This window comes from Falco punctatus (genome assembly GCF_963210335.1).
Source record: "Falco punctatus genome assembly, chromosome: 1".
NCBI classification, from domain to species: Eukaryota; Metazoa; Chordata; class Aves; order Falconiformes; family Falconidae; genus Falco; species Falco punctatus.
In genome coordinates this window covers 115,345,031-115,360,391 of record NC_137580.1, presented here as the reverse complement: position 1 = coordinate 115,360,391, position 15,361 = coordinate 115,345,031, and the positions used below count along the sequence as shown (strand labels likewise).

Here is a 15,361-nt window from a genome sequence, read left to right as displayed (position 1 = left end):
TAAAAAACAGAAAACTTGGCTTCACTTATTCAAACATTTGGACAAGGAAGGAAGAAAGCCCAGCTCAGGATTTGGCTGGTTTAGGGGATAGGAATATGCAGTTATTACCCTGCTGTCAGTGGTTCAAAACTGGCCGGATCGGCGGAACTGAATGCGATTGCCATCTGGCAGTTGTTTGGGGAACCTCCCTAAAAGAAGTCATGGCCTCAGCTCAGATCCAAGTAGATAAGAGTCCTGCAAGGCCAGGGAGCAAGGCAGCGCCTTAATTTTTCCTGGAGAAGAAGAGAAACCACAGACCTTCTGGAGGTGCAAGTGTCCCAGCGCGAAGGTGTTTATGCAACTCTTGCGGTGCCCATCGCTTGTGACTAGAAGAGAAGTCAGACCTCTGCCGAACCCTTCCAGACCCACCACCATCCCACCGACTGACATCTCCCAAAACGTGTGAGTGCCCAGAATAACAAACACCCAGAGCAAGGGCTGGTCAGGAAAGTGCTGTTAAATGCTGGAGGATAATACCAACAGCACAAGGTCATAAACCGGAGCTGCCGAGACATTAAAACAAGCTAGGGTTGTTGTTCCCCCCCCCCCCCCCCCCCTCCCTTGAGAATAACATTCAACACCAAGGCAGCTGCAGAAGCCTTATTTTTCTAGCAATTCCCAAGGCAGCTACCACGTCTTGCCTTTTAAATCAAGGCTGGATGGGTTTTTGGAAGACATGCTTTTGTCAAATGCAAGTTATTGGGTTCAATAAGGGTTGAAATTCTCTGGCCTGTGCTGTACAGGAGGTCACAGCCTGGATGATTTAAAGTTGCTTTTGGTCCCAATATCTATGGAAAAAAACTACGAAGCCTCCTATATTAGAAATGAAAGAACAAATAGCAGAAATAATAAAATTGTCAGATACAGACAGCCTTTGCCCACAGAATAGCTGTGAGCAAAATGAAGGCTCTCTGGCTTTGCTCATTAATCACAAGGATTCACATTCATTACTAAGGTCTTTTATCCTACTTTCCAAATGAAACAAGGTTTATGGAGTCACGCTGTACACATGTTTCATCATATCTAGCATCTGAGCCTGTTATCCACTTTTGACAGGGACTACAGATCTGAGATATTAGCTTACTTCAAGTTTGGCAAAAGAAAGTCAGTAGTAAGGAGCTCAATTACCATTCCCAGGGAAGGCAGGCAGTAGCATAAAAAACAGTCTTTTGCACACCAGAAAATCTCTTCTTGAGGCAGGGGAAAGAGGTTAGGCAAGCCCCCCACCACAAGGAGGAAAAAAAACCACCACTGTCATACCCTGAGGAACCTACTCTGCAACATTTCTTATTACTCCGGATTTTCTAGCATCTAAGAAGGATAGAGCTCATGCTGCAGTTTTAATACAATTAATAAAACTTGAACGAGCCACCAGACACCAATCAACAGTAAACTGAGCCCTAGCAGTTTCAGGACTCACAGAATTACTTTTATTTATGGTTAATAAGCCACAGCACGGATGGCAGAGCTTCAGAGCAGCTCACAAGCCTCCCCATCACATGGCCTATAGTACGGATACCACTGGGAGTACCGATGGGCTGGGGCCAGGGCCTTTGCAGCCCCTTATATACACACTCCTAATGAGCAACAGAGCTGTTCGCAGGACTTTATATAGTCTCCATCAAGACAGAACCTAATTTAACAGTTCATTCTCTCCATATTCTGCTGGGGAAGGGGGTCAGGGGTAGAAAAAAAAACCAGACCCGGTGCCATTTAGAACTTCCCATTTGTTGGTTATTGTTATAGTTTTACTCTCGTTGCTTGGGCACCCTATGCAGAAAACAGAATGTAAAGAATTCCTGCAATGACCTCATCCTCCGGGTTGGCAGGCACTGCTCGCACTGTGTCCTCGGGTGGAATTCATCGTGAATATGGCTTTTACTTATGTCCTTGTATATGCAACATGAGTGACATCAGCGTAGCTGTGGGAGCAGGATTGCTCACTAGCCAGGACTGCAGAAGCCCAAGAATGCCAAGTGGCGATTTATATAAGGTCCTATATAAATTTCACCCCCATCCCTGTACCATTTAGCACCAAAAATGAAAATACCTGTTTTCATACAAAATCAGATATAGCTTTGTTGTAGTTTTATTGGTTTTAATCAAGGATGACACCACAGTACATAAAAATTAGCTCCATGTCCCTAGATTCATCACTGCCTTGACTGGAAACCCCAGTGAAATCAAAGGATTAAATACATCTTTCTGGCATCAATCCAGAGTTAACCTAGGGAGCCTGTAGGAAAGGGCTATGTTTGGGTTTGACACGCAGATCACCTGGGATAAATAGGTGCCAGTGGGCACAGGTTCACTCCAGGGCTCTGCTGTAGTTAGCACAGGACAGCAAGTTTCAAGAATGAAAACAAAGAGCTCTTAAAAAAGACAATTTAAAAAAAAAAAAAGTATTAAAACTCGTGCTTGACCTGTGCCCCTTTACTCCAGTGGAAGCTACATTTATTTTCCAGAGATAACATTGCTCTGCATCCAACATAAACTTAGTATTTGAGCACCTCTGAAATCCCAATAAGTTAGGGTGTTTATTCGAATGGAAGTGATTTAATGAATCTGGCTGTGACTGCTGATACTTGCCATTTCTGCAGGTTTGCTCTATCAACGTATAACACCATTTGCTCTGAACTGGGACAAAATCCAGTTTCCTGCACACAGAGTCATCTGGACCAGCCTTCAGAAAACCCCTTCTGGCCAGCTACTATGGAAAACCCTGGGTTCACCTGGAACTAATGAATAAAACTGTGAATGGGACAGTCAGCAGTAACTGTTTCCATGGAAAAATCCAGATTTTTAACAACCAGGTGCCAGAATCAGCCCATAACCCTCCTCCAGGCTGGACACCAGGCTGAATCAGCCACTGCAACAGCACAGTCCTTCCATATTCCAAAGTTTGTCCTTACCTACCCTAAGCCAAGTAATATTTCTTTTTATCTCTTTCTGATGTTTCTCTCATTTGGGCTATCATTCCTGCATCTGTGAAGTCCAGTAGGAGAATTATACCAAGGGCATTGTATCTAGATGCTAGATATGAGATTTCCTTACCTGAGCTCCTCCACATGCAGAGCTCTGCTGCGCTGAACACTGCTCTATACAGCCCGTGGGCTGGCAAGTGCCATCCTCTGAGGCTGGCACATTTTTCCCTATAATTTATTCTTTTACTAGGTTTCAAAACATATTTAAAATCCTGCTGACATGACTAAATTATTGATTCTACATCAACATGTGGATTTATGGCTTGTTTGGAGAGCTGCAGAGTCTGATTTTAAATGTGTTCCCTGTGCACTTATATAGAAAACCAGAAACTTTGGGGAAAAAAGAACAATTAAAAGAAAAATTAAACGGAAAATTAAAAAGACAGTTTTACATTGATTCTAGCATTGCTGAGAAATAATCCCTTCACCATTACGCGATTCTTGCAGCACAGATCAGGGTTATCATCCTCATCTTGCCTTACACCTTGGCCACCGAAGAGCAGCTCATCTACGCAGGATACCCATGGCAGAGCCAAGACCACATAACAAAATCTGGTCTGCCAATCCCTGGCCACTGTAGCTCAGCCATCTCACTAGATACGTGCCTTCCTTACTCCAGGTGCAGAGCCACAATCAGCAGATGAAACGCCAAACACCCACTCTGCAGACCTCCAGCCAGGGCCAAGGTCCCATCTGGCTGGCACACACCGGGCTGCGCATGGGCAGACCGCTGCACTAGCCCGGGAACCAGGGCTTGGATTCAAATTAGAAAACAACAAGACACTTTGAAGCCAAGAACAACAGTACAGCTGGGAACGGTGCGATGCTTTACACTGAACAAACACAAGCTGATTTATCAGCGCATTGACTGCAGCTCCATTCCGAGATAGCACTGGCGGCACCTCTGAGCAAAGGCAGACAGAAACAGAAGAGGGTAGGTAGGGCATGGAGGGGGAATTCAGCCAAAAGAGCCTTTTAGAGTAAATTAGACTAAGCCAAAACAAGAACAGAGGGCAAATGCTTAGAGCTCCCTTTCAGCTTTGTCATTGACTGCAGACACAGGGCACTTCACCCAACGGATCGAGGTGCAAGGCAGCCACTAGAATAGAGCGAGCGCAAAAAAGACTTGGCTATATAGAGACACACACTGCCCTACCCAGCTGTGCCAGGGTGCTGGACACACCTGTTTAAGAAAAGTGCAACTCAAAGTCATTTCAGCTTGCTGAAAGGTCACTCTTACGTTTAATTTTTTCTCTGTTTTAGTTTGTCGTGGTACCATCGATGCACAGGAGTTGGCTTGAATATAGGAGGACTCCACACAAAGATCCGACCTACCGAGGGCATTTACAAGTGAAGAGGGAAACGCAAACAGAGCTGTCGGAGGTTTCCAGTGTCACAACCCCTGGCCTTCCCTAGCAGCAGTCAGAGCAGCAGCACAAGGCAGCAGAAACCTTCAGAGATGGCCCGTTTCTTGCCAAACTTCTTTTGCCAGCTCTAACATTCCTGTAAGGATCAGGAAATTTGGGTACTTACCCAAGCCACATCTCCAAGTCCCTCGGTCCATTCAGTGGGGATTTCAATGGGATTACAAGGCTGTCAGTCAACAACTGAGTGATTGGGGGGACTTGTCCACATGCCAGCATGGCCGGGCTCAGCTCAGTGCCGCCTGTGCCACCTTCTGTCTCTGTCACGAGCCCCTCTGAACACTGCAGGGACACATCGCTTACTGCTAGGCTTGCATTTGGGCTTTGTGAAAACAGAATGGAATTTAAAAAAAAATAAAATAATAAACCCTTTACTTATTCTCTCTACTTGGGAATTTTTGCTTCTTTAACAGCTCCTTTATTATTTCACCAAGTCACCCATATCTCTTAAAAAGTAAATATACGCCGCCCTTTTGTTTCCATGAGTGGGGTAGGGGAAGAAGGGACACTGTTTTCTCTCTGCACTATCAGTTTTCAGCGTGACACACAGTTCACTGCAAAAAACAAACAGCCCTAATGAGCACGGTTATGCTGTTGCTGCACCCGGTGTCAGTTACTCGGCTCCTGCCAGCAGCCCCAAGCCCTTTGCAAGGTCAGCGCTGGAGGGAGCGGGGAGCAGGATGTGTCCCCCGTCCCCTGCAGCTCCCACCATCGCCCCCAGCAGATCCTCCCCACTGGGGGGGGGCAGTACACAGGAGCTCCGTGCAGACCCTGCTGGGACTCACTGCAGCCAAGCCAGGGTCACTGCACCCGCTGCTGTGTTTACACCACATCAATGGGTGGAAAAATGATGCTGTATGGCTTTACACCCAGAGCGGTGGTGTGTCAGGGACCCAGATAAAACAGTTTTCTAAATTTGGGTGGTGTTTGGATGGGAGGAGAGGCCACAGGGGATTTTATGAAATGCCTCAGGCTGGGGTCAGCCCTTGCAAGGGCAGTTCGGATGTCCCCACACTGGGGTCAATGTGTCCTAAGGAAGCTGTAAGAGTAGCAACCTAAAAGCACTTTATTCACAGAGCCGGGCAAGCAAGCCCTACAGCTGTCTGGCACGTCTCCTCTAATCCCCTTGCAGTTGTGGCACCTGCATCCCGCAGACCCTGCTGGGCACCGGAGAACTTGCCCAAAGCATCACGTTTCCCCGCTTCCCAGAGGCAGGTCTAAGCAGGCACCTTCATGTGCTGCTGCAGGAGGATCCCAAGGAGGAACCCACTTGGAAGGAGCAGCCAGTAGGTTGCATTCAGTCCTGCCCATCAGCCTCTGGGACCCCCACAGCCCCTGGCAGGGGACAGGGCTGCCCACCACCTCCCTTTCCCCTCTCAGCTGGAGGGTCAGAGTTCATCCCATCTGTTTGCTCCCAGTGGCCTTTTCTCAGGCTGCGGTTTTCTTTTCACTTTTGACCAACAAACCCCTTTTTAATTAGGCCCCAGTCCCATCACAATTATTTCCTTATACATCCTTGCCTTTTATCTGCCTATCAGAGAGCTGTCCATCAGATTTAGGACACCCCACAAAGCTGCTCCTCAGGCTTTGAGTGTCCCCATTGACTCAGGACAGGATCCCTGGCTGGGGAAACTGCCATCAGATCCTCATTCTTCACCCAGCTTTAATTTACTCCCGACACCAGGAGTCCTAAGCTTCTCCTCTTTACCTTCATTGTGGTCTCCAGCCACCGCAACAGCCCTGCTCGGCACCAGGGGCTGAGGAGGAATGGCACCCGAGGAGCCGTTGCCATGGGCACAGACGGTGGTCCCTCTGGGTTCCCATGGTGCCGGGTGAGACACGCACTGGGGTGATGAGGGGGAAGAATACGCACCAGCCAAGCTATTTGTAGCCCATCTAAGCATCTCGCAAGTTAAACAGTTTGCCTTTCTTCCCCCTGCTCCCAGCACCCAGCAAGCTCGGGGGGCTCCCCCACCCACCAGGGCAGCACTCATGGTGCACAAAAGGCTAAATAATTGTCCTGACCAACCTGGAGACAAAAATAAAATTCACCCCGGGTGCTCAAGCATGGCCGAGGGCAGAATTTGGCTCCAATGAGCCTGTCGGCTCATTGCATTTTGCAATTTTTGGCGTGAAGTCCTCGCCTGGGCTCCTGCTGCAGGCTGGGGTAGGGCAGGGGACAGTGCCCCAGGGCTGGAGGGCAGCAGGCTCCTCAAACACATTTGGGTATGGGACTGGGGGTTTTCCCCCCCAGGAAGCACGTAACACAAGAGTATTGCGGGATGGATGGAAGGAAAATTGCCCCAGATCTCACTGCACCAGCCAGGGGAAGGATGTGGCAATGGAGACTCGTTCCTCCAGCCAGGTACAAAGACATAGAGGACCACTCCCAAGTCACCCTACTCAAGCCTGCCTGCAAGGGAGAGAAGAGGTCATTTCCCCAACCTAGGGTGGTGTTCACAGATGGAGAATCTTCACTCAGCCCTTCTCCAAGCCTATAGAAAGGTTTCTGCTGGTTCCCTAGGCTGTGCCTGCAGACCACTGGTCACCCTGCCAGAGATGAGGCTTCATCAGCTGCCAGCACCCCAGTACCATACCATTTAAAATTCGCTCTGATGTCCCATTTTACTGGTGATGTCAGCCAAAAGATATTTCAGCAGAGCAAGGTTGGGGAAAGCCCAGCATAAACACAGGGTGTGACCAAATCCGGAATAAGCTTTGCCTGCAAATGAAGCATCTTCTTTCTTTAAACTGATCCCCTCCTTCTCCAGGCCTTCAAACTCATATCACCCCTCAGATCTCCCAAAGCAGGGGACATCAGCAGCAAGCCAGTCAGCTGGACGTGGTGGTGAGAGCAAGAGGAATTAGTCCCCATAGTATATGAAAAGAATTAGGACTATTTAATCTCCTTTTCCCCTTATCAGCCGTCTCAAATGTCACTTTGAGAGGGAAATGCAGTGGAAATTCCTGCAAATCTTTCCTATAATTAAGGAATTGACAAGATTTTTCAGCTTTTTGTGTTTGAAAAATTACTACATAAAGGAAACAATCTTGGCAGAGCATATAACTCACAATAGGCTGAAACATTATCTTAAACTATTTGTCTGCTTCCTGCTTAAATAAACATATTAGGACTGTGTGTATATTTTTAAGCTGCCCACGAAATATAGAAAGAGAGGTGTATATAGTCACTCCTGCTTTTGAGTAGCATGTTGTTTATGTTGTTACAAGCACAGATCATATTTATAGCTGAACACTACGTGAAAGCACAGGCAAGCTGGGAAACATTTGTCAGGTTTAATGGTCTTTTATTTAACTGGTGCAGAAAAATGCATCCCTTTGGATTGATTCATGACATGAATTGTATAGAAACCTTCTTCCTCAAGTAAAGAAAAAACTCAAAAGGTCAATCTGACATTTCAGCTGTCTCAAACATCCAGGAAAGATATTCACAGAGCACATTCCCCAGCCCAACAAGCTGGAGGGGGTTAGAACAGGGAAAGGATAAACCACAGCTAGAGACACATTTCAAGACAAAAAGCAGATCCGTTCAAATCACCTGGGCTGAAAGGGACCCATCCTGCACCACAGGAGCCCCTCGCCACAGCTTGTGAAATGCATTGCAAATGCACTCTGCAACACATCCCTGAGCCAGAGGCTTTGCAGGCTGCAAGCACGGGGTGACGAAGCCTTTTCGTTACACGGCATCACCCCCATCAACCAGCAGACTAACCAGGGGCCAGGCACCAAGTCAAAACTAGAGCTGAGGAGAGCTTCTCTCAACTCTCAGTTGCCCGAGCTGGCTGCAGCAAGCATCTGCTGTAGAGAGCAAGCCCACACAGGTGGGGAAGCAGCTCCTCCTGCAAGCCCTCAGTCAGGTAGTCACGGGTTTTTACAGTTTGACACCTCTCGCCTTGCTAAGGGCGTTGCATCTCTGCACCGTTGCAGAATTAGCTCAACCCTGGACCAGCCTTTCCTGAGCAGAGCAGTGATCCACCACAGGGCTTTGCAGCCTGCACTCAGCTTCCAGCATTCCTCTAGGGCAGAGCGTGCATGTACACATGTACGTACTAGTATTTGCTGCCACAGGGGCTAAGGGCTGTCTGAGAACTGCTTTTGTGGTCACAGAGAGGGAATAACACGCAGAGACATGCACCAGAGCATCCTCATGAAGCCTACTGCAGAGCCAAGCAAGCCCAAGGGACCTGGTACTGCAGTGGCTCCCTGGGAGCTCATCCCCATCCTATGGGATGGCCACCCTGGTGGCTACTGGGAACAGCCAAGTACATCCCTCTGCCTGCAATTTTTCATGAGCACCCACCAGTCCCACACAGACCACTTCCACTTCAGGGCTGAACACTGATCACTCACAAGGCAATGTCCAGGTCAGCAACCCCAGCTATCCCCTAGTTTTTCCCCGTACAGTTGGGTGCTTTATCGAGGGGGTGCCCAAAACCTAGGACAGCAACTGCCACCTGTCTTTCCCTTTAAAAATCTTATAATTGTTTAGGTTCAAAGAGACCCTCAAGATCATCAAGTCCAGCCATAAACCTAACATTGCCAAGTCCATCACTAAACCTTGTCCTTAAGCCCCACATCTACACAGCTTTTACACACCTCCAGGGATGGTGACCCCACCACCTCCCTGGGCAGCCTGTCCCAGTGCCTGACCACTCTTCCAGTGAAGTTTTTCCTACTATCCAGTCTAAACCTCCCCAGCACAACCCGAGGCTGTTTCTTCTCATCCTGTCACTTGTTACCTGGGAGAAGAGACCGACCCCGCCACCCCCACCCCCTACAGCCTCCTTTCATGTAGCTGTAGAGTGATGTCTTTCTGAACCATCTCCTCTTCAGGTTAAACAGCCCCAGTTCCTTCAGCTGCTCCACACAGGAGCATGTTCTCTAGACCCTTCACTAGCTTTGTTGTCTTTCTCTGGACGCACAAAATCCATACTGCAGGTGCCTCAGGTCACCATTGGTTTCCCAAAAGAAAGACAGAACACGTTTGGTACTTCTTAAAAATGCTTTCAGGGGCAGGAAGAGAGGATTTGCTTCCAAAGATCACCCAGGAGAGCTGCAAAATATGTCCCCTATCATTGTCTAGGAGGGACCAAATGCTCATCTCTTCTGTTCTTTCCTTCACAAGTACAGCTGTAGATCTCCAAGCCTCTGAAGTTAGCTTTGCACCCCACAAGGGGTTTGGTGGTCTATAGCACATGTGGACGAGCACTTCCATACGGCCAGCAAAGGGAGGTTGCTGCCTCACAAAACTGAATGCCCTCACCCACGTGCTCCCCTCCAGCCCTAGACCAGGTACAAGATGACCATGGACCTTTACTTGCAGCTCCTGCCTCTTCCAGTTACCCACAATAGGGCTCAGGAATGAGGAAAGGCAGGACAGCAAGAGCCGCTTCACACTAGCCACATTCTAGGGAACCCTCGGGTTTTCCAATACTTAGCAAGTCACAAACCAGCAAATAAACAAAACATAAAAACCAAAACAAAGCACTCATCCCAGCTATGCTGTCCTTATCTGCCTAAATGTTCCTTTTTATCCCACAGCCTCAGGGGAAACAAGCCCACAGGCAAAGGGAAGCTATTCCAAGGTGCCAGCTTCACACTCAGCATCACACAAGCAGCTCTCACACGGATTAAACAACATCTTTCAAAACCAGCATCCTCCAAGAAGGCAACCCCAGGGCTCCTGCCCCAGGCCCAACTGCTCTCAAGACAAGTAAACTTGATGACTCCTGTTAATTACAGCTATGCTATTTCTCCTCTGAAAACTGTATCAGCTTCTCTTACCCCAAGCTGCATACCCACCACCAGGTGCCCAAGCAAACACCCCACCCCCCACCAGACACACAGTCCCCAGGCACTTACCTCTATGAAACAAGGACCAAGCAGGGATGAACTTGCAGGTAAAGTGGCTTGATTGATTTAATAGACCTGAAGGGGAGGAGGGGGCTGCCACCTCATTCCCAGGTTCATACCCCCCACCTGCCCCACTCCCACAAGCGAATGGCAGCACAGCCTGGGGCAGCAGCGATCTCAGCCAGCAGCACCTTCACACCACCTCACAGGTGACCACAGAGGAACATATGGCCGGACCACTGTGAAAAGCTTAGGCTGAAATTTTCTCCCAGAAAGAGCTTGCTGGGTCTACCTACAGTTATAGCAGCTCAGCAGACTAAATAAACTCCTCTGGGAAAGTTCTCTGTGACAGTTTAGCTGGAGCATTTAAACTCTTACTCATTTGCACTGACCCAACAGATGCAGTGACTTCAGGTGCAAAAACGTGTACCTGCTCTGCCACCACTCCCCAACCTGGAGACATCTGCCCCCGAAGCAGAGGGGGCTTATGCTTGCCCCTGAGCTGCTCCTGCTCACCTGGGTACCACAGCACCAGCCAGCCTCCCTGCAGGGGAGTTACCTGCTGGAGGTGAGGAGCAGGAGGAGCCAAGGGACAGAAATTCTGCTGGAGGGGTGGGATGAGATGGGTCCTTATGGAAAGCAGAGTCCGAGGCTGTCTGCCAGAGCTCTTAGTCCATCTGGAAATGTCACCGAAGGAACCCAAGGCTCCACACCCCAACTGACATCACTGTGCTGGCAAAAGTTCCCGAGGTGCAGTTTGCCCAAGTCATCGATTTTCATGCTTGAATTTGGTGAGCTAAAAAGTTGATGTGTGATTTGTTGCAACCAAACCCAACACAGCAAGCTCTGTCTGTCCTTCCAGGCAATTTCATGGTGCCCAGCGACTGGACAAGGGGCAAGGGGCACAAACTGCAGCACAAGAAGCTCCATCTGAATATGGGGAAGAACTTCTTCACCTTGAGGGTGGCAGAGCCCTGGCACAGGCTGCCCAGAGAGGCTGTGGGGTCTTTTTCACTGGAGACATTCAAACCCCAGCTGGACACGATCCTGTGCAACCTGCTTTAGGAGAGCCTGCTTCAGCAGGACGTTGGGCTAGATGATCTCCGGAGGTCCCTTCCAACCCTGAGCATTCATGATTCTCTGGAAGGGCAAGGTTTATCTGCATAGTGCGGCTGTCAATGAGCCATTAATTATGAATTGTATAAACCAAGCAAATCTCACAACAGATTTTCCTGGTGTTTGTCAAGTGGCCTCCCCTGAAACTGGAAAAGGGCCCCAGGAGAGTTTGGCTCTTGCAGGGAGACCACCCCACCATGCCCCTCTCTGCTGTGATGGGCAATCCCTGTTTGCCAGGAGGAGTGCAGATCAGCACCTCTGGAGGTTTGCACGGATGAGCCTCCGCTCCTTTCACCACCAGAAAACAAGATCATGTTCCCACCCTCACATTTTGCAGCAAAGCCTCTGCCAGGCTTTACTTGGGCATCCAAATCCCTGATGCAATCATCTTTCCCAGCCCGTGTGGCACACTTCTGAGGAGGTGCTGGAGATCTGCATGGCCCTGATGGGGTGCTGGGGCAGCAGAAGCTTTACAAAATGCCTTTCACCAGCAGAGCTCAGACCACTGAGATGTGACACACTGGTGCTGAGGGACATCCCCTTCATGGGGATGCCGCTGGGCAGGCTTGGAGGCTGGGACTGGCAGTGCGATGTGCTCCAAGGAGTTTGTTTTCCAAGAATCTAAGAAACAGAATGAATGCCTTAAAATTCATACCAGCAACATTTCTACAAGGATTTTTATTTACCCCCCATTAGGCAGGGTGCAGAGAGCTCTTTGTGTTGGCCCTGCTACCCGCTGTGTAGTTGGAGCATTTGCAGATTTTGCTTGGACACGTTCTCCTTTAGTTCTTACAGGAACCAGGTTCGCAGTGCCAGATCCATATGCTTATTGACTGCTGCGTCCCCTAAGCCTTATTTTTGGTCCCTCTTTCCATAGACTGGGGGTAAAGACACTTTTTCCACAGCAGACAATGGAGAAAGGTCCCAAAGGGAGCTCCATGGAGCACCACATCATGTCACTGTGAAAATGTGGTCAGGATGAAATTTTGCTGCCTACACAGCAGCATCCAGCCAAGGGCAAATGCTGCAGGAAAAAATTGAAGGTTATACCAGAGACATGAGGGCCACTGAGCTCAGTGGGACAATCGTTCATTTGTCCTTAGGATGAAAGAAGGAATTCAGTTTGGGCTGTGGCAAAGCCCAGAAAGCACAGTGGGGAGTTTTAATGGGAATTTAATCACCAATTTTAATGGGATTTGCTAGAAGTCCCACAGGGCATAGGAATCATAGAATCATAGAGCCATTTAGGTTGGAAAAGACCCTTAAGATCATTGAGCCCAACCGTTAACCCAGCACTGCCAAGGTCACCACTAAACCACGTCCCTCAGCACCACATCTACACGGCTTCTAAACGCCTCCAGGGATGGTGACTCCACCGCCTCCCTGGGCAGCCTGTTCCAATGCTTGACTACCCTTTCAGTGAAGAAATTTTTCCTAACATCCAGCCTAACCTCCCCCCCTCCCCGGCACAACTTGAAGCTTGTTACCTGGAAAAAGAGACCGACCACAGCTCCCTGTTTTCACCACTCTGGTTGTGCACCGTGGCAGCAGCTGCCTCGCCCTACAGCTCCCCGTGCCCCCCAGTGCTGCCTCCCTCCTGCAAGGGAAGATTTTCCCACTGCCGGGGCAGAGTGATTGCTAAGGGGGAGGATCTGCTCTGGGGCCAGGGATGACAGAGGACTCCTTGAATAGAAGGAAGGCAAAGGATGTGTTTCCACACCCTTGCTTCCCTCAAAACTACAGGGATGTGGTGTTACAAAGTGCCCGTTTTCCAGCCTGCACACCCCAGAGGTTGCATCCAGGTTCAGGTAACCTCCTGACTTGCTCCCCCTCCCTCGCAGGCTGTCGGATCTGCAAAAAGAGCAAACCATGCTGCACAGCTCCGCAGCCCTGCCGCGGCTGCAGGATGGGAGGAATCAGATCCACAGCCCTGACACCACCGCTGGTGAGCCCCAGCAGACCTATGCTCTGGTTTGCACCGAGGGTTGAAAAAGCAGCACCTTGTCGGCACTCTTCAGCCGGCTGGTGCCCGCCTGTGCTGCTCCCGCTGTGGGTCAGGGCACTAGCCACGCAGTCCTGGGCTCAAGGGGCTACTGTTTGCCTCCCACCTTTCACAACTTGATGCCACATCTCTGCCAGCAAATTCAGTTCACAGGATAAGCATCCTATTTCAGAGGTAGAAAGGTGAAGCTGTGCCCACTTTGGTTACAGGGATTATTTAGGCATCAATGGGAACTACCAGCTGTAACTCCATCCAAACAATGGCTCCGGTTCAGGTAAAATTCTGTCGTGTCTGTACCAGGGCTTTACTGATGGATAGCAAACGCTTAAAGAAAGCCTGTAGGAATCAAGTGAAGCGTGGAACCCAACAGCACCCTAGAGACTTGTGGGCTGATGTTTGTAGCAGCCACAGAAGGACCATCCACCAGCATCTTTTAACTCACTGTGTGTAACCCAGCCACACTCACACACCCTCCATTGCAGCCCAACGTGAGACGAGGTGGGTTTAAACTGGCAATAATGTCCCTGCATGGGGTTGCATCAGCTTAATTAATGTTTGAAACACGCTGTCAAGGAACTGGTGCTGCTTTGCACTGAGCAGAAGTAGGGCAAATGCAGGTTTGGGTGCAGGGAGATGCCACATGGCAACAGGGTCACAGAATCGGCTTTGCTGGAGATGCAGGGTGGGACAGTGCTCTGCGCACGGGCAAAAGTGAAGCAATGACCTCTCGTCCGGAGGTCTTGCTTTAAGGTCGGTGTTGGTGAATGCTGACAGCCTCAGAAAAACAGAAGTCCTATGAGCAGCCACGGGGCAAGCATCAGCAAGAACTGCGCAGGGGAAAGTAGTGCTTGAAAAACACAGTGGGGTGGAAAAAATAAATTTTATGGAGCATGGTGCTAGGAACAGAGTGTCTGGCAGTTACAGCAAAAAAATAATAGACATCGACACTTCTGAGCCCTCTCCCCAGCTGTAGGGAAGAAGGCAGGTTGGTGGCTGGGGTAAAGAGACCGAGGCACCCACACTGTGCTCCTCCGACATGGAGCAGCCTCAGGCTCCCACTGCACTTCTGTGCCTCCGCTGACCACCTGGCAGTGGTGACCCTTCCCAGATGTGCTGTGGGAACAGTGAGCCTTTGGGACAGCTTGCAAGAGCCTGTGAGGGTGAAGGTGTTTTGGAAACCAAAATGGCTATTGTTTTTCCCCATGAAAAATGAACAAATTTCAACATTAAAGGATCAGCTCGGTCCACGTGAAGACCAGGCTATTGTAACCTCTGCTGCTTCTTTGAGCAAATTTTCCTCTGCAGAAGGAGCTGCCAGGCCAGTTCAGAGGGAGTGCTCCTTCTGAAGGTGGAAAATGCCTGGCATTGTGTCCAGCCTGTGTTTGAAGTGGGAGAAAAGCAACTTTGAATAAGCTTTTTAGGGGCCCCATGGCTCTGCTTGACCATAATGTCAGCTTGTAATTAGCAACAGATACCACTTCTGTCACTCCCGATGTTATCATCAGCCGTCTTGCGTTTCAAAGTGAGGAGAGGCATGTAAATTATGGGCAATTTGGTCTCTGAAATGGGCTTTATGGTTTTTCTTCTGCAGGGTGACCAGGAAGCCTGGAGTTTGTTACAGAGATAATGGTTGAGCTGGCAGAGAGGAGCAGAAGACCAATGTGCATGGCAGAGCTGCTCCAGCAGATCCCTGGAGGAAACACATATGTGCCAGCTCTCCAGTGAAGGCAGGGCTGAGTGGTAGGTGTCACAGGGGCTGTATATCTTGAGAAAAGAGGAGAGCAAGTTTGGAGGCAGCCAGCGACCTGCGTCTGAGAGGGAGGGCTCTGCAAGGCTTCCTTCACACACCGATGCGGAGAGCTGGAAGGGGAAGAGGATGGCTCCAGCCTGGGCAGCCACCGCAGCGTTGTTTCCTACTCAAG

The 15,361-nt window shown here is 49.6% G+C and overlaps 1 long non-coding RNA gene across 1 annotated transcript in view; it reads left to right on the top strand.

Moving 5' to 3' along the window:
• Nucleotides 1-15,361, top strand: part of LOC308069448 — a 67,365-nt gene that overhangs the window by 24,035 nt on the left and 27,969 nt on the right. Inside the window, exon 1 of the long non-coding RNA XR_013930390.1 lies at nt 1-15,361. This exon is cut by the window's left edge and continues 24,035 nt beyond it. This is a non-coding gene — a long non-coding RNA (uncharacterized lncRNA).